This window comes from Enhydra lutris, unplaced genomic scaffold, assembly GCF_002288905.1.
Source record: "Enhydra lutris kenyoni isolate GAN:26980312 unplaced genomic scaffold, ASM228890v2 scaffoldscaffold15, whole genome shotgun sequence".
Taxonomy (NCBI): Eukaryota; Metazoa; Chordata; class Mammalia; order Carnivora; family Mustelidae; genus Enhydra; species Enhydra lutris.
The window spans coordinates 1,445,557-1,466,219 of record NW_019154099.1 but is presented as its reverse complement, the minus strand read 5'-3'; positions in this window follow the sequence as shown (position 1 = coordinate 1,466,219).

Below are 20,663 nucleotides of genomic sequence, written 5' to 3'. Positions count from 1 at the left end.
CTGGAAGAGGAAAAACTAGGAATAGTGAAGTGGCTGCCAGGAGCTGGGGTAGGATGAGAGAACTTTCTGGGGCTGAAAATGTTCTGTAGCTCGACTGTAGTGGTACTTACACACACAACCGTACCTGTTTTTCTGAATTAATAAAGCTGTACACCAGAAAGGGGTGAATTTTACTGTATGTAAATTATACCTCAAAAATTTGACTTAGAAAATGAGGAGTTAGGGAAATAAAAGGTAGAGCCATTATACTTGAATAGGTATTGAGCTGAAGCCTCAAATCTAGCCACCAAGAGAAGCCAGAATCTTTTTATCCTCCCATAGCATTTTCAGTCAACAATTATTGTCAGAAGACACATCTTGAACACAGGTCTTAAAATGTTTAGTCCTCCTTGACCCAGCTTCCATTTCTAGAAATTTATCCTAAGTAAAGAATCTTAATTGATTTTCCTAGAATGGAATTACTGGCCACAAAGCTTAAAATTCTAAAAAATTGGAAATAACCTTAATGCTCACCAGTACTGCTGGTAGTAGATGGACTAAAGGGGGAAATATTAAATAAGCTTTGGTGCATCCAAGCAATGGAACGCTATCTTGCTGTGAAAGAATATTTGATGGTGTGGCAGTGTGATTATCATATAGTAAGGATGTCAGATAATAAGAGTATTTATGGTATAATCCCTTCCTGGAAATGTGTGATGAGAGAGAGATACAAAGACTGGAAGAGTCGGTATGCCAAGATGCTAAAGATCGTTATTATTGAGTGGTAGTGAGATTATAGATAATTTTTTCCTTAGATTTTCTAAATCTCCTGTGATGAATATGTATTTCTTCAAAATTAAGGAATAAAATAATCTCACAAGTTATTTTTTAAAGACATTCATAGATATTTTTAAGCCAAGAACCAATCTCATCACACTTGATCTTCACAGATATCCTAAAGTCTATTTAGCCTTCATTGAGTCCAAACAGTTAAAAAGCTGAACCCCTTATTGTGGTAAACATTTCACAACACATGTGAGTCAAGTAATTATGTGTTAAACTTAAACTTATACAGTGCTGTATATCAATTATATCTCAATAAAACAGAAGGGAAAAAAAGAAAATAGGCTAAATATTTATTACAAAACCCAAACCAAACCAACAAAAAACCTGAATCCTAATGGCCAGCTGAGTTTCTAAGGGGCAGGAGACATTTGACCCCTTTAAGAATCTTTGAGCCCTACCATATATTTGCTTCTGTCCACAGGGAATGGAAGCCCCTTCCAGGTTGTCCTGGAAACCCAGACAACTAGGTGCAAAGAGATGGATTCATGAACCAAAAAGACTTCCACTGTGGTAGGCAGCTGATAAACTAGCTTTTTAAAACTTAATACTGAGCTATTCTAGAAGTGTTATGCTAGTGAGCGTTAAGCAAGAGTCAAGAGACCCAGGAAAGACCTGTGTTACCAAAGGCAAGATTTTCACCTCTCTGGCTTTTATCTGAAAGATGAAAGAGTTGAACCAGGAAGTCTCTAAGAATCTACTGTCTTCCAGTTTTCTGGGATTTTTAGGGGTGAGTGAACCCAGACCAGGGTGAATTTCCCTATTGCTTATAGGAAGGAATCTTGTCCATTTTCATGGGTTAATGAGTATCAATGCTTTTGTGTTGACTGAAGGAGGAGGAGGATTATTCTTGTGTTCCATTTTCTATGATAGAAGGAGAAATTGAGAGAATGGAAAGAGGAAGTTGTCTATTTTTCCTGGGATTCATTACATTCAGTTATTGACTCTATTGAGAGAAAGGTTAAGGCCAGAAAATGACTGAGTTTGTCTTATGAGAGACTTTGAGGTCACCTGTCTTTTGTGCACAGGTGACATTACTGTGAGATTCATGTGACAAAGAGCAATGCTTGACAGAGAGGCAGTTTCACCACTCTTCAGGGAATCAACACTCCACTGGCTTCTTGGGGACTGGTGGCTTTGGGCCTTTTGAGAGACAGCAGCCTGTTGTGAACATTAGTATTTTCTTGATGGTCGCATCAACAAAGCCAACAGTTTCATTGCATTCAAGTCTATACAAGCCAGGGACTTGAACAAGGGGCTGCTAGAGAGGAAGAGGGAGACAATGGCAGAAGGTATATAGAAAACATAGTTGACAGGCCCATGAGAACATTTAAAGCACTCTAAGTCTTCTAGAGACAGGGAAGATTTTGTCTTATCCATGGATGGTCAACACGATGCTATCTCTGGTGCAGCTTTTTACATGAATAAGTGTAACAAGTGTCCCTCTTTGAGCTTCTGTGTCATGTATCTTACCTTTTGCTCTTTCTCCCATTAGAAAGAGTACTTGCATGAAGCAGTTGGTTGGCCCAGCTGAGTATTTCAAACCCCACCTGGAGTCAGAATCTCTGGGTTGATAGAGCAGTTGATTACTGAGGTGCTTATATGATGTTCCACACCAGACTGGATGTTCCACACACAAACCACCTTCATCTATAACCACCATCTGTAGTTCAGGGTTTATCCACAGAAGGCTGACAACAGCTTAGAGGGCTTCCTTTTGGGAACTTTTGATCAAATAAAGTCACCTACTAAAGAGAAGAGAGTCGGTAACGTTTTGAAATTACTAACACATATCCTTCTCATCGAATAGAAGCTACCCAGTATGGTTGCTAATCCATCATACAAGAACAGCCTGGAAGAAACAATGACCCCTCCCAGATTCCCATGGAGAGAGTTCATGGTGTTTAGCCTATCTGACTCTCATACTACCATAACCACCAAGAATTTACCTTTAGTTGAAACTTGGCTTTTGAGCAGATAATTGGCAATAGTACTAGGTGTGTATGTAGGGGGTTCCTCATTTCCTAAACTTTTTGTTCCATTGGAAGTGGTGGTTCTACTCAGAATGAATAACCCCTCACTCTAAAAGAAATTCGAGGTTTGTAATTTTTGTTTTCCAAGGACACCTTAAAGGTTTGGGACAGAACGATATACTGTCCAGGGAAAAAAGAAAATGAGAAGGCGATTGGTCCAAATACCTCCTTCCATACATGAGTAAATGAGCCCTCGGGAGCTGGCTTTTCTCAGGAGCCACTTCGGTCACAAATCATGTCACTAATTAAGCCTCCTGATACACGATTATGTGCCCCATTTCCCCCAGCTAGCTCCAGATCAAACTGAGTCTTGTGCATAAGAATTTGTGTAAGAAGCACACAGATAACACACACACACACACACACACACACACACACACCCCAGAGAGAGAAATACAACACTCCCACTATCCCACTATTAGGCAATCCAAATCAATCCTTCTGTTGGTATTGTTGACAGAAGTTAAGTAGTACAAAAGTCTTCGCAGCACAGGATCTGGAGTGAGACTATTGGAATACTAAGTAATCTAACACTCTCTGTGCCTCAGTTTCCTCATTTGTACACTTGGGATCAAACGATTGTTACACGTATTTAGTTAGTTACTAAATGTTAAGTACTTAGAGTAAATCCTGGCACATAGTAAGCAATTGATAGAAATTCACTCTGACTCTCTCCACTGGCCTGAGCTCCAGCATTACAGCTTGCAGCTGTTCTCATACCACACTGCCCCAACTCCTGCAGACACTTTCTCTGTGGCCCTGTTCCATTAGGTCAAAGTGACATCAGATAATGTTATAGAAGAGAGGCGTCATATTGGAGGAAACGTCCTTACTGTAAACAGCTTTCCTTCCGTCTAAGATTAGTGCTGTAATTTTTCAAAATGTCTGCAGATTTCACTGAGAATAATCATATTTTTTTCCTGAAGTAAATGCAATGGCTGTTATAGAATGAGATTAAGCATCTGTTTGTTGGGGTCCCTAGGCAAGGTGCATAGATTTTGCCCAGCTGTCCTCAAACATGCAGGGGTCTACCCTGCCTCAGTTGGCTCTCCCAGACGTGGCCCTGGTGGAGACTTGTTACCTCAGGTATTTTCCTTTAATCAATGAAATTCAGCTTTCTTCTGTCTTTTCCAAGGGGCTCTGGGCTCATTTCAGGGTGTCTCTGGAAAATCAGAAGATTGGGTCATTGTTTAAGCTGTGCTGAGTGACCAATGGGCTGGAGCCTTTGGAGACTGAGCCTTACTGTTTCTTTGGGTTTACATCTGATCCCATGGGTTTCATTGGTTGTTGGCTTGATCTCAGTGGTAAGCATTTGCATTTGTGACCTCTACATAGGCTAAAAATTATAATAGCCCAGTGCTCACATTGAGCAGAAGGGAAGAATACGATCTGTTTATAGTTTCTCTCTGTAAGTGCCTTAGGAATGGAGTGTGGTAAATTCTGGAAGGTGCTGGAAGTTGAAGTAGTAAGGTCTGAGGGGAGACAAATAAGGCATTGATATCATCTGTACTGGCTCTACTCAAATCCACTCACATCCCATTTATGTTCAATCTGTTTTGCCACTGAATTTTAAGGAGGTGGTTGTTTACATTTTAAAAAGGAAGAAATTTACAACAGAAGGCTTAGTGACGTAAGCTATAGTCCCTATGCAGAAACTGGTCCCTAGGTCATAATTGATACTGATGATGCCGGACATGCATGTCTGAAGGATTTTAGATTCCCAAGTAAATTTACCTCAATGACCCATACATACAAGCTGAATCTCATTCCAGAACAAACACCACATAGTTTCTGCAATGTTCATTCAGTTATTACCACACATGGAAGCACCGGGAGATGTCCCCGTAAGTCCCCCTAAGGTCCAGGAATGCTCCTTCCTGCCTCCATTATATAGCAAGGAGCCTACCTCTTCAGTATAATGAAGTAACTTCTTTCTCTGCCCGATATTTTACTGGCATGAAGAACCCAAAATGACCAGATAGCAGCCATCACTTTAGGACTAATGTAATGCCCCCCAACAAGTACTGTGGCCCCTGGTGGAAGATCTGTCCATCTCTCAACTGGAAATCAGAACCTCTAGTCCAGAAGACCCTTACATTGTGGGACAAAACCAAATCTCCCAGTGGCTCACTGGAAATGACAGTATGGGAGCCACTTTTACATCCACCCCTTGCTTCCTGACCCCATGAATTCTTTCTATTGAGGGCATTGTAATTTCAATGGCTATGGGTTCAGACTATGTATTACATTTTGACTGACAGCACTCAAACCCTGCAGGTGTCATCTTCAGGCTGGCACCTTAGTTGTATCTTTCCAAAGCCAATCCAGTTTTCTGTCAAACTGGCAGCTCTGCAGTGATATGGTGTATAATAGGAGCAATGGATACCATGGCTGTATGCCAATTGTTATATCTCCTTTCCTGGGAACTGAGTCCACTGGTCCAAGTATGTTATGTGGGATCCCAAATCTGATGCAATAGGGAGTAGTGAGGACTGTGGTGACCAGGCAAGCACATTCCTTGTCTAAAAGCAACATCTCCCACTCAATTTAGCCAATTAACATTCAGGAATGTAGGCTCATGGTTTCCAGGGTTTCCAAAGTTTGAAGAGAGCTGAAAATATGGATTTTTGTAGGTAATTTCCCATTTTAAAATGTCAGTAGCTAATTTACAATTATTTAAAATTACTACATGGGCTAATTTGTGACCCTTGCCTCTTTTGTTATTACTAGTTTTTAAAGTAAATTCTACAACCCCAAGATCAAGAGTCATATGCTCTACCAACTGAGCCAGCCAGGCATCCCTATGACCCTTGCCTTAGCATTTATAAATCTGATTGACACTGAAGGTGGGGTGCTGCTCGGGTGTGAACCTGAATAATAGAAAAGGGACCAATTAGTGAAAATTACAAACAAACAGGCCTTGATCCAAAATAAGCATTCTTTTAAATAATATTGTTCAAAGATAGAATAGCCTGATTTAAAGGGATGAGTTGTTCATTTCAAGTGTCAGTTGGGTGATTTCTCTGCCAGGACAGTATAAAGGAAATCTAGGGATCAGATACATGGGGCATTAGCTTTTACATTTCCCTTCTAGTCCTGAGCTTCTCTGAATCAAAACCACTGTTTCTTTCATTAAGATTTCAGTTCAAACTGGATTAGTCATTCCAAGTGAGCCCCTTGGCTTACTGACTATGTCATACACAGAGCACAGGTGTGTCTCTTCTTGTCTATTAATGTAGGATGTTACTGAGATGTCTTTTCTAAAGGCAAATATTTCTAAGGCTATTCCTTATTATTTTATACTTCCTATCTCATGGGTTTGCCTTGCCCTGAATTGGCCCAAGTTTCCCCCAAACCCACCCAGTAAGGCTCAACTTGGTTTAGTTGAGTCTCTGCTGGTGTTCTTCTTTGTGGAAATAAATGAACACAGACTCTGACAATTTACACATGTTCAGAGTAACCATAAGGAGAAATCAACAGTTTCCTGTATATATAAAAAATTGCTATAAATCTGGAGTCTGGAAATAAATTGTTTCTTTTGCTCTGAACACATGTATTTGCGACCGCTGGTACTTTCTCTGCTCTCGAAAACATAGCCTGTATTAATACAGTACTGAAACATGTGAACATTTAAATAAAAATAATTTGACCAGTTAAACCAGATACATTGATTTATTCAATGACACAAATAAACATTTAGCTTTGGCCTCATATCTTCATGTTTGGCTTCACATGCATTCAAGACACCAGTGTCTGTTATGTTTGAGAGCAGCGTCTAGTCCTCATATATCTATCACTTTCAGTAGATCTTGACTTTGGTATGAAACTTGTCCATGTTTTCAGATCTACAAAGGACAGATTTTAACCATTATTCTGAAAATGCTTTCCTTTCCATAAGAAAATGAAGCGGGGGGAAAAGGTGGGGAGAAGGAAAGACTGCTTTACATTAAACTGCTTATTTTAGCCATGAAGATAAGCCTTAGCCATTCTCAGATGCTGAAATATTCTGCTTTGGAACATCTTCACTGCGTGGTTCTTGGCCTAGAGCCTCATCACACTAAAGAATTGATTTGAATTTTCTGTTTTTCAAATTGTTTGTTTGCAAAATCTAATCTGGATTGGAACTAATATTATTATTAATGACCTTTTATGTTTAAGGCTTGTGCCAGACATTTAACAGGTAGTATCTCATTTAATCCTCACAACAATCCAGTGAGGTGAGTGTGAGAAAACAGACTCGGGAATAAGGATCGGACTTATAGTTAGACTTCAGGTCAGCTAACTTCAGTATTCACAGATTTTCTTCAGCAGCAAAGAAAAGTGGTGAGAAAGGAAAAGAGGAATTCATTGTAAAACTAGCTAATTCGAAGTTAAACTTCAGGAAATCATTTATGAAACTACCCCTTGAACCATAAGTCTTGTTGCACATTAAACTTTAGAGAGATCTGAGTACAAAAATCTGCTGATTAGCCTAAAAATAAACCTGTGGAGTAGAAAGTAACTGAGTCCTTGTATTACACGTTGTCCCAGTTACTGGCTTTGACTTTCAACTATTCGATTGATCCCTAGCAAGTAATTTCTGGGCCCTGTGCTCCCATTGGTTTTGAGTAAACTTTGGGATTTTCTTTTCCCTGATTTACACAACCTGTGTATGCTTTCTCTGGTAACCTGTACGAGCGCTCCAAGTATGCCCACCCTAAGGCTGATGATATCCTATTTCTGTATTTATTTTTTCCCTTGATGTTTAAGCAGTATGTTGAATCAACATTTCCTCAGGAGCTTTTTTAGTGCATTCACTAAAAAGTTCTTAGTGAGAGTCATTTTCAGTTCAACTTCCGTCTTTGTTCCTTTCCCTTCCCTGGTTTAGTGCATTGAAAAATCCATTCGCATCAGCATTTATGCAGCATATAATATTTTTTACTCTCATCCAACAGGCACATTTGGATTTACTATTTTACTTGAACAGTTGGTGTTTACTGGCAGCAACAAGAACAAAATTTATAGCAGCAAATGGAAGCTGAACTTGCATGCTGGCTTTGCACTGGAGAACTTTGTGTTTGCCATTTCCTAATTGTGAAAACAATATGTCCAAGATTTTGCAGTCATCAGCATTCTAATGTAACGATTTCCATCTGCTCAAAGGAAGAAATTCAGGTCCTCTATCTCCTTAAATTTAATTCTGCTCAAAGGCAGAGGTAACTGGCTTAGGAGAATGTTGGAAGGCCAGAGAAATTCAGACTAAATACATTCTGAAAAGTGTCTGTAATATCCACTTATCCTGAGGATAATTTTCCTGAAGAGCAAACAGGGGTAGGGAGAGAATTTGCTGCGATCTTCTTAATGAGAAATGGCTCTAACCGGAGCAAGATGGCAGGATTACTTTGAGGTGAGAGAGGATAAAGGAAGCAGGATGATTTGTGGGGCGTTTCAATTGGAGGTAATAAGGAGTCAGAGATCCATAGAGACGAAGCAATTGGAGAATAATGCCGAGGCAATCGAGGCCAACAACGTGGTAATAAGAAGCGGTTTAACATCCCATCTTGTCCCATCTGGCATAAAGGATTTGGCACTGGTTGTTGAAATATGAAACCCACGATGGCCCTTACACTCTTCCAGTGACCTCCCTCACTCATTAGTGCAGAGTCAGAGCTGAAAGAAATGTAGCATAATATTTCAAATGCTTAGTTTCATTTTTCCATATTCATTGAGTCAACAAATATTTATTAGGCACTACGTTGCCTAATGTATGTCAGGAATGGCATTAAGTGCTAGGGATACGGATCGTAAGCATCTCTTGACTGTCTATTGTAAATAATTAAATGTGAAACATAAACTGCATAGGATGGTCCTAATTTGAGATGTTTCAGCTCAAGCAACCCACAAGGAAGACTCTTCAATTAATCTTTATCCTTCATATTCCTCTTTTGCTTCCTGAAATGAGTATGGAAAGGAGACAGAATTCTAGAAGTTACCACATAGCTGAACTTTACTCTGTGGAATAGTGATTCCTTGGCAGCAAGAAGATTCTATCCATGATCTCAAAATTCCTAAACAGCAACAGCACTGTAAATAGATCAGCCTCCAAAGTGGAGGAGGTCATAGCCCTACACATGGTAGGCATTCAGTGAGTAGGTATCAATTGGACAAACAGAGGGAGCTAATTTCTTAGAGGTTGTGAAATCATGGCTCTAAAATGTTCTTTAAGGGCTGAAACATGGGATGGAAACTCTAAGGATGTTACTTCCCACTTGCCTCCCTCCTCGGATCCATATCAATCTGTAGGTGTGAAAACAACCCTGACTCTGGCCAGCCTGTGGTCTTCATATTGGGCAGTAGGGTCTTGCTGGTCCTGCTCCCTGCCCTTCACAGACTATGGGTCCTACCACAGAACTGCCTTTTCATCCCTTGCTTCCCTCATCCCCATGCTCTGTTGGAAATTCAAGAAATTTGAAATCCTAAAACCCAGAAAGGAAAGGGTCAATTATTGTACCTACTCAAGCTACGTAGTTACAGTTTTTCCCTTCCTGCAGAGACTCTTATAGAAAGACATAAGAATTATACTTACTTGTGAGCCATTCTCCACTAGAAATCATCATACACTAACTCCTTGTCATGCTGGTGTCTCTACCTTGGTCTCACCACGCCCAAAGTCTAGGACTAAAAGCATTGTTTCATCTACACTAACTCATGTCTTGGGCAAATTTGGGTTATTTTTTTTTTTCTAACTTGTCTATATTCCCCTCCTGGCAGTGAATTCTATCTCTGGGATCTCATTTCCCTCTCCTGTGACCCTTCCTTATCAGAGCAACCCTAGTCTATCCAACGTATTTTAAGAACATTAAACCTGAAAGGGTAAGCAACTCTGTTGACATGTACATGTTACAGGATACTAAAATAAGCCTTTCCTGTTGTCTCAATGTCAGCTGAGGCCCTAGAACTGAGAACAAATGTTGTTAAAACCTATCTATTCTAAAGAGAAGTAACTTGTTGGAGGGGGGGGTGACCAAAAAATGGTCCAGGAACACTTAGTCTTTTTCCCAATCTCAGATATATAAGGGGCAGCCCGTGAATTGAAGAGGAAAGCAAGGATTTCATCAGTGACCATTGTTAGGCTGTTGAAATGTTTTCTCTCCCCTTTCCCCAGTGTTTTTCCCTCATCCTAAGTAAGTGAGAGGAGGCTTCAGAGACCCACTTGAAAAGCTGACCTGTGTAAGAGTATTAGTTTCCTATTGCTGCCATAGCAAATTATCACAAATTTAATGACTTCAAACAACAAATTCATTATCTCAGAGTTTCATGGATCAGAAGGTTAGTTGGTGGAGCTGGTTTCTCTGTTTGAGCCTTGCAAGGTTGAAATCAAGGTGTTGGCTGGGCCGTATTCCCTTCCTTCAGGAGGCTCTAGGGGAGAATCTGTTTTCAGGCTCTTTCAGGTTGTTGGCAGAATTCAATTCCCTTCAGGCTGTTGGACTGAGGTCCCTCTTTCCTTGCTGGTTTTCAGCTGGAGACTGCCTTGGCTCCTAGTGGCCTCCCTCTGGTTCTTGCACAAGGTCCCCCACATCTCAGAGCCAACCAGAGCATGTGGAATCCTTCTTACACTGCCATTATCTTTATGATTCAGCCAGGAGATTTTCTCTGCTTTTAAAGGCTCATGTCATTATATTGAGCTCACCCTTGTAATCCAGGATAATCTCCTCATCTCAAAATCTATAACTTTAATCACATCCGCAAAATCCCTTTGCCACATAATATAAACTATTCACAGGACCTGGGGATTAGAGGGTGGACATCTTTGAGGAGGCTGTTATTCAGCCTAACACACAGAGGATGGTACCTGAAAAAGTCAGCAGGTGAGAAGCTTGACAGAGCAGCCTGTGACAGCTGTGAGAAATGGCCAATAGCTGCAGCAGGCTGCCGTTAACTAATGATACAGCCAACTGAGGAACAGGGCTCCACCCAAGAGGATCACCAGGAGCCACAGGTAAGCCCAACACAACGAAACTAGAACTATAAGAAGCCAGGGGCTCAGAGGAAGTGATCACAGCCAGCTGGAAGAGAAGCCTGTATTGGGATACCACAGTGGGAATTTCCCAGTGCCCAGTAGAGGTGTTTCTGAGAAATTCTGAAGGCACTTCATGAAAGAAAGCATCAACCTTCAGAGAACTCCACACCCAGAAAACTCAGATTACAACCTTGCCGTTCCTTCCTACTGCTGTTCCAAGGCTGCTGGATGCAAAAGCAGCAAGAAAATTAAAGAATAGTAGTAGGAAAGCAAGGTGGGGAGAGATGAGCCTACCCATGCTCTGTTTTCTCCCTGCAGGTCTGCATCTGAGGCAGGTATGAGCTGGGGGAGGGAGGAGACTTTGAATTGAGTGAGCTTTCCAGTTTCCGTATTAGACTGAACTGGACTTTCAAGACCTCGCATACAGAATATTTGTTAATACCTGAGAATGGCATAAAAGTTACGGAGCTGCCTAGGATCCCTGAATGGGAAAACAAGTTCATCAGTCAGTTGTAATAAAGAATAATGTTGCTTTCGGTTTGCCCTTTTTTCTTAAATGAACAGACCTCATAAATTACCCAGCCCTTACCTAGCAACCTCTAAATTCTGATATCCAACAGCTATCTCAGGGGAAACACCATGCATCTCCATTAGCAGGAACTTAGACACTTGTTGAGTTAAAATGTTGGATTACAATTTAATGATTGCAATTGCAAAGCCAGAATATTGAATTTTTAAAAGATATATTATTTATGTGAAATTATGCCATGTTGCTGCCATATTAAACAGTAAATTCACTGAGAACTGACATGTAAGGAATATTTGGAGTGGTCAAGAAGGGCTACCATTTTTTGAACTATGATCCTTGAATTACCCTCTTCAAGATCTTACAGAAAAGCATTGCCCTAGTTGTTCCAGAACTGGATTTTCTGCTAACTATATATGTATGGACAGATCATTTTACCTCTGTGAGCCTCCAGTTTCTTCATGTGTAAAATGGTTAACAGGAATGTCTGTCCTGTATCTCATAGTGTTGTCAGGAAAATCAAAGGTCACAAGGGCCATGAAAATAATATTTCTCAATTGTAACTGTATATATAATAAGGTTTTATTGGCAATTGAGCATTTCTATATGTTCCAAAGATAGGTTAAAATTTTTTAAAGAACTCTAAGATTACTCACTGGACTATTACTAGCCCATTGCTTAATAACCCATGCTTAATAGACTAATTCTGAAAGGACCCATAAGAAACTGATAACTGTGGGGGCGCCTGGGTGTCTCAGTGGGTTAAAGCCTCTGCCTTCAGCTCAGGTCATGATCCCAGGGTCCTGGGATCGAGCCCCACATCAGGTTTTCTGCTCAACAGAGAGCCTGCTGCCCTTCCTCTCTCTCTGCCTGCCTCTCTGCCTACCTGTGATCTCTGTCTGTCAAATAAGTAAATGAAATCTTTAAAAAAAAAAAAAAAAGAAAAGAAAAGAAAAGAAACTGATAACTGCGTTCAAGTAGAGACTTGATGAGAGTAATGGGGAGGAGACTCATTTTTCACTCTATTTTTATAGCTTTTGAATTAATATCATATGTATACATTATGCATTCAAACAAAATTTAACAATAATTTGAGAAATTGAAGAAAGAAGATGTTTATCCTTAATGATAATAAGTTGAATATAATATAATCTTTCTGTACAAGGACTTTTTAGGATCTTTAATGCTTCAGGATTAAAGGAGATGATTTAGTTGATGCAACTAGAGCAGACCTTGGCACACAGTAGGTGTTCACAAAGTGGCAGTGCCCTTTCTCTTGAGGTCATCATTATGACTATCAACTCCCAGTGAATTAGACATATACAAGGATATAACTAATGGGTTGTGAGTATTAGAAAGTTCATTGAATTTTACTGGGATGTTGGATACAGATGGTAACTGGGAATGCCAGCAAGTTGATGAATCATCTGGTAAACCAGTGGAAAAGGTGAGTGGAGCCAGAAACAGGCCAGAGAGGACAAGGAAACAAACAGGTCTGGAGAAAGGCAACTATACTCATTATATCATGTAACCTGCTTTTCAGTTGCTGATGTTCCCAAATTGTTGAGTGCATTTTACAATTGCAGTTATTCTGATTTTCATGGTATTAAATGCTCATTAAATAACGAATAGCTTGAAATCTCATTAGGCTGTGGAACTTTTTTTTTCTAATTTATGATTTCTCCTTATTTTATGGTAAGGAGCAGTGAGTCTATAAATCAGAATGCTTTATGGGAAGCTGTAACACCTAGCCCTAATGCCAAGACTGAGAATCTGATAGCATAGCTATTAAAAATTAAGACCCCTGAAAGACTCTAATTCCTGCTAACAGGAATGCCCAAAGCAGCCAGACACTATGTCTCCCTTTTTGTTTTAATGTAGTTTTATCAATTCTGCTATTCTGTTATAGAGCAAGCATCCAGAAAAACACTTAGAAAGCAAGCAAAATGAAAACAAAACAAAACTGGGAAGAACTTTCCCATGCAGGAATCATCACTAATGTTAGACATTATTGGTATTGCTGAGATGACCCTGGGACAGTTTAGAATCTTGCTGCTCCAAGTGTGGTTCCCAAAAAGCAGCACTAGCATCACATGGGAGATCATTCCCAGAGCAGAAGCTCAGGCCCTTCCCCAAGATCTACCAAATCAGAGCCTCTAGTTTTTCAAGATCCCTAGGTGACTTTTATGAATATCAAAATTTGAGAATCACTAATTTAAGTGTATCAAGGTGCTTTAGGTTAAAATATACCAATTGAAAGGCAGCATTCATTTTATCCTAGTAAGATAAATGGTCAGCTTTGGATTGTTCCTTGAGGATAAATAATTAGTAAAAAAAAAAAAAAATTCAGCTAAAAATATAATACGGAGGCAATTTTCCAGGCTTTGGGGTTGTGAAGTCATTTGGGGGCCATGGCAATTGAAAGAAGGAAATAGATGGGAAAATAATAAGCTAAAAGATGAAGGTTTTAAGTTTTGGCAACCAATTGATTGTAGAGTCTAGAGAAGACTGAAGTCTCCCCATTCTGGTGACCAGGTGAGTGAGGAGACTATTAGTTGAAGAAGGAAATCTACTAACTAGTAGGGCACTCAAGAATGAAGCCTGCATTTACAATCTGGAACACTTAAAACCCAAGACCTTTTCTTGATGGGGTTGTCTTTTCTTTGAACAAGTGATTCTGTTTGACACTAAGGATTGCTTTTACTATTTTTCCCTCCATGGATCCTTGATTTAAAAGACTTCATGTTTCCATTTGTTAATTAAGAATACTTTTACATTTTTATTCACAAAAGTGCTATTGACCAGTGAGAGGTAATGTTATCTCTGTGTGTTACCACTGGGGTTGCTATGATTCCAGACAAAACTAAATAAACCTTACAGTTTAATTAGTATATGAAGTTTCCCATATTTGCCTTTGGTGAAGAAATAACTCAAGGACTTACCATAAGTGTGAAAGTGAAGAAGAATCCAGGGCTGACCTGAGTGAAAGTTCCTAGGGCTGTAGGGGAAGAAGAACTGAGGACAACAATAAAGACAAATTTAGGAAGCTTTACCATGAGAACTTCCAGTTACAGGACTCAGTGAAAGGAAACAGGAATAAACATATATACATGGACATGCTCAGACCAGGAACACATGAAAACAAATCATACAAATGGTTGATACCAGCAATCAGCTGGTGACTCTCTTTTGACTCTTGGTAACAATGTATTAATGGAAAAAAGTTCTGAAATATCACTTCCAATGTGGAAGACCCTCATCATTCTAATTGTAGGGGACCAAGTTATAATCCATTACAATGAATATCTTCTCTTGAAAAGTCCCTGTGTAATCAACCAGACTCTCAGGACAGTACCCAGCTTTATGTTACATTTTTGCTGATGGGAGGAATTTGGTACAACAGATGACACTTCTGATAGGGGAAATTTACTTCCATGGAACTAAAGTCTTAATCTCTTGAGTGATTTTCAGTTGGCAGAGGTGGAAAGTCTTCCCTAGCATTTAGCTATGCAAATCTTTAATGAGGTTTTCAATTAACAAAAATTAAAAAAACTAGTAATGGGGTAACTTTTATATATATGTAAACTAAATAAAAGAGAGTTCTGTGTTGGTAAGTTTGGAGAAAAATGTTGCAGCTGTTACATGTGGGTGATTATTTGGGTTGCAGCTTGAACAGAGAACGGCTCGTTAAATGTGTATTATATGTGCCCGTCTAGGGTGCGGTCACCTCACATTTGAGTCATGCTTATGGGTTTCCATGTGTACAGTGACTGGGGGAATACGCTACTGTGGTTCCATGTTAATAGGAATTAATATGTGGTTTGGTTAGCAAGTTAGAACTGTTTCACATTAGACATGACTTTACAGCAGACAGTTTTATAAGGAGAATGAAATGGATTGAATATAGTCACTTGAATTAAAATATCTTTTATATACTCTGTGTTCCCTCGGAGCTGATGACAAACATAGAGAAGCATGCTAGAACAAGCAGACCAGAAAATTAAATTCTTCTCTTTCTCACTTTGTGCAGTAGGAGCAATTCAAAGTGTTAGCCTCAAATATCTTTTTGTGTTTCTGTTTTCTTCCTTTCCTTCTTTATAAGTCAGCCAAATTTGGTAAGATCATTATAAATGGGACTTTTGCAAACCTAATGACTAAATCAGGGAAAAACTGGGCTGGAAAGATCCTTTGAGTGAGTCAGGGTTTAGTGCTTTGTCTCCGGCTGCCTGACATCTCAGGACTCATGGGAATCAAATGTGATGATGTGTGTGAGAACACCACAAAAATGTAACAGACAAGCTTGTGTAAAGGTACACATTGTTATTTCTATGAGTATGGCACTAGACCATCCCAGATTATTAGAAAGTTTGGTTATTTGGTTATTTTTTTTTCAGTCTCATACAAAGGAATTACCTAGTTTCTTTAGTAGCTTAACAAATTCTTAAAATAAATTCTATGCCAATATGCACCCTAAATTCATTCTCTAAATATATTAGACCATTCCCTCATTCATTTCTTAACAGAGAAGAGATGGTCACTGCGCTTTCTATATAAGAAAACCAATCTAATTTGACACAAGGAATTTTTTAAGATGAAAAAAACTAGCTTTCTGGGGCACCTGGTTGGCTCAGTTGGTTAAGCATCTGCCTTCAGCTTGGGTCATGATCCCAGGGTCATGGGAGTGAGTCCTGCATCAGGCTTCCTGCTCAGTGGAGAGCCTGCTTCTCCCTCTCCCTCTTCCTGCAGCTCCCTCTGCTTGAGCTCTCTCTCTCTGCCAAAAAAAATAAATTTTAAAAAAGAGAGTAACTCCTAAAAAAAGTTTAGAAAGAAAATGAGCAATCAATTGCATGAATCAGGATAGGGAAGAAGTTTCTTTTCTTTTTTCTTTTTCACAATTTTTAAAAATTTATTAATTATTTTTATTAACATATAATGTATTCTTGCCCCAGGGGTACAAGTCTGTGAATCGTCAGGCTTACATACTTCACAGCACTCACCGTTTCACATACCCTCATCAGTGTCCGTAACCCAACAACACACTCAATTCCCTGCCCCCCCAGCAACCCTCTGTTTTGTGAGATTAAGAGTCTGTTATGGTTTGTCTCTCTCCTGATCTCATCTTGTATCATTTTTTCCTTCCCTACCCACCAAACTCCCCACTCTGCCTCTCAAATTCCTCATATCGGAGAGATCATATCATAATTGTCTTTCTCTGATTGACTTATTCACTCAGCATAATACCCTCTGGTTCCATCCACATCGTTGCAAATGGCAAGATTTCATTTCTTTTGATGGCTGCATAGTATTCCATTGTATATATACACCACATCCTCCTTATCCATTCATCTGTTGATGGATGTCTAGGTTCTTTCCATAGTTTGGTTATTGTGGACATTGCTGCTATAAACATTCGAGTGCACATACCCCTTTGGATCGCTACATTTGTTTCTTTAGGGTAAATACCCAGTAGTGCAATTGCTGGGTCATAGGGTAGCTCTATTTTCAACTTTTTGAGGAATTCATACTGTTTTCCAGAGTGGCTGCACCAGCTTGCCACCAATACTGTAGGAGGGTTCCCCTTTCTCTACATCCTCTCCAACATCTGTCATTTCCTGACTTGTTAAATTTAACCATTCTGACTGGTGTGAGGGGGTATCTCAGTGTAGTTTTGATTTGTATTTCCCTGATGCTGAGTGATGTGGAGCACTTTTTCATGTATCTGTTAGCTATCTGGATGTCTTCTTTGCAGAGATGTTTGTTCATGTCTTCTGCCCATTTCTTCATTGGATTATTTGTTCTTTGGGTGTTGAGTTTGATAAATTCTTTTTTTTTCCCCTAGATTTTGGATACTAGCCCTTTATCTGATATATCATTTGCGAATATCTTCTCCCATTCTTTCAACTGTCTTTTGGTTTTGTTGACTGTTTCCTTTCCTGTGCAAAATCTTTTGATCGTGATGAAGTCCAAATAGTTCATTTTTGCCCTTGCTTCCCTTGTCTTTGGCAATGTTTCTAGGAAGAAGTTGCTGTGGCTGAGGTCGAAGAGGTTGCTGCCTGAGTTCTCCTCAGGGATTTTGATGGATTCCTGTCTCACATTGAGGTCTTTCATCCACTGTGAGTCTATTATTGTATGTGGTATAAGGAAATGGTCCAGTTTCATTTTTCTGCATGTGGCTGTCCAATTTTCCCAACACCATGTGTTGAAGAGACTGTCTTTTTTCCATTGGACATTCTTTTCTGCTTTGTCAAAGATTAGTTGACCATAGAGTTGAGAGTCTATTTCTGGGCTCTCTATTCTGTTCCATTGATTTATGTGTCTGTTTTTGTGCCAGTACCATACTGTCTTGATGATTACAGCTTTGTAATAGAGCTTGAAGTCTGGAATTGTGATGCTACCAATTTTGGCTTTCCTTTTCAACATTCCTCTTGCTATTCAGGGGTCTTTTCTGGTTCCATATAAATTTTAAAATTATTTGTTCCCTTTCTTTGAAAAAAATTGATATTTTGATAGAGATTGCATTAAATGTGTAGATTGCTTTAGGTAGCATAGATATTTTCACAATATTTGTTCTTCCAATCCATGAGCATGGAATGTTTTTCCATTTCTTTGTGTTTTCCTCAATTTCTTTCTTGAGTACTTTGTAGTTTTCTGAGTACAGCTTCTTTGCCTCTTTGGTTAGGATTATTCCTAGGTATCTTATTGTTTTGGGTGTAATTGTAAATGGGATTGACTCCTTAATTTCTCTTTCTTCTATCTTGCTGTTGGTGAATAGAAATGCAACTGATTTCTGTGCATTGATTTTATATCCTGACACTTTACTGAATTCCTGTACAAGTTCTAGCAGTTTTGGAGTGGAGTCTTTTGGGTTTTCCTCATAAAATATCATATCATCTGCAAAGAGTGAGAGTTTGATTTCTTCTTTCCCAATTCACATGCCTTTAATTTCTTTTTGTTGTCTGATTGCTGAGGCTAGGACTTCTCGTACTATGTTGAATAGCAGTGGTGATAGTGGACATCCCTGCTGTGCTCCTGATCCTAGCAGAAAAGCTCTCAGTTTTTCTCCATTAAGAATGATATTCACTGTGGGTTTTTTATTGATAGTTTTGATGATATTGAGGAAGGTACCCTCTATTCTACACTTTGAAGCGTTTTGATCAAGAAAGGATGCTGTACTTTGTCAAATGCTTTCTCATACTATTGAGAGTATGATATGGTTCTTGTTCTTTCTTTTATTAATGTATTGTATCACATTGATTGATTTGCAGATGTTGAGCCAACCTTGCAGCCCAGGAATAAATCCCACTTGGTCATAGTGAATAATCCTTCTAATGTACTGTTGTATCCTATTGGCTAGTATTTTGGTGAGAATTTTCGCATTTGTGTTCACCAAGGATATTGGTCTATAATTCTCTTTTTTTGATGGGATCTTTGTCTGTTTTTAGGATCAAGGTAATGCTGGCCTCATAAAATGAGTTTGGCAGTTTTTCTTCCATTTCTATTTTTTGGAACAGTTTCAGGAGAATAGGTATTAATTCTTCTTTAAATGGTTGGTAGAATTCCCCTGGGAAGCCATCTGGCCCTGGGCTCTTGTTTCTTGGGAGATTTTTGATGAATGCTTCAATCTTCTTACTGGTTATGGGTCTGCTCAGGTTTTCTATTTCTTCCTGGTTCAGTTGTGGTAGTTTATATGTCCCTAGGAATGCATCCATTTCTTACAGATTGTCAAATTTGCTGGCATATAGTTGCTCATAATATGTTCTTATAATTGTTTGTATTTCTTTGGTGTTGATTGTGATCTCTCCTCTATCATTCATAATTTTATTTATTTGGGTCCTTTCTCTTTTCTTTTTGATAAGTATGGCCAGGGGTTTATCAATATATTAATTCTTTCAAAGAACAAGCTCCTAGTTTCATTGATTTGTTCTACTGTTCTTTTGGTTTCTATTTCATTGATTTCTGCTCTGATCTTTATGATTTCTCTTCTCCTGCTGGGGTTAGGCTTTCTTTGTTGTTCTTTCTCCAGTTCCTTTAGGTGTAGGGTTAGGTTGTGTACTTGCGACCTTTCTTGTGTCTTGAAAAAGGCTTGTATGGCTATATATTTTCCTCTCAGGATCACCTTTGCTGTGTCCTACAGATTTTGAACCATTGTGTTTTCATTATCATTTGTTTCCATGAATTTTTTCAATTAGTCTTTAATTTCCTGGTTGACCCATTCATTCTTTAGTAGGATGCTCTTTAGCCTCCATGTATTTGAGTTCTTTCCAACTTTCCTCTTGTGATTGAGTTCTAGCTTCAGAACATTGTGGTCTGAAAATATGCAGGGAATGATCCCAATTTTTTGGTACCAGTTGAGACCTGATTTGTGACCCAGGATGTGATCTTTTATGAAGAATGTTCCATGTGCACTAGAGAAGAATGTGTATTCTGTTGCTTTGGGATGGAATGTTCTGAATATATCTGTGATATCCATCTGGTCCAGTGTGTCATTTAAGGCCTTTATTTCCTTGTTGATCTCTTGCTTGGATGATCTGTCCATTTCAGTAAGGGATGTGTTAAAGTCCCCTACTATTATTGTATTATTGCCAATGTGTTTCTTTGATTTTGTTATTAATTGGTTTATATAGTTGGCTGCTCCCATGTTAGGGGCATAGATGTTTAAAATTGTTAGATCTTCTTTTTGGACAGACCCTTTGAGTATGCTTTAGTGTCCTTCCTCATCTCTTATTATAGTCTTTGCTTTAAAATCTAATTTATCTGATAGAAGGAGTGCCACCCCAGCTTTCTTTTGATGTCCATTAGCATGGTAAATTGTTTTCCACCCCACTCACTTTAAATCTAGGGGTGTCTTTGGGTCTAAAATGAGTTTCTTGAAAACAGCGTGTTGATGGGTTTTATTTCTTTATCCATTCTGATACCCTTTTGATTGGGGCATTTAGCCCATTTACATTCAGGGTAACTACTGAAAGATATGAATTTAGTGCCATTGTATTGCCTATAAGGTGACTATTACTGTATATTGTTTCTGTTCCTTTCTGGTCTATTACTTTTAGGCTCTCTCTTTGTTTAGAGGACCCCTTTCAATATTCCCTGTAGAGCTAGTTTTGTGTTTACAGATTCTTTTAGGGGTTTTTTTTTTTTTTTTGGTCCTGGAAGCTTTTTATCTCTCCTTCTATTTTCAATGATAGCCTAGCTGGATATAGTATTCTTGATTGAATGTTTTTCTCATTTAGTGCTCTAAATATATCATTCCAGTTCTTTCTGGCCTGCAAGGTCTCTGTGAATA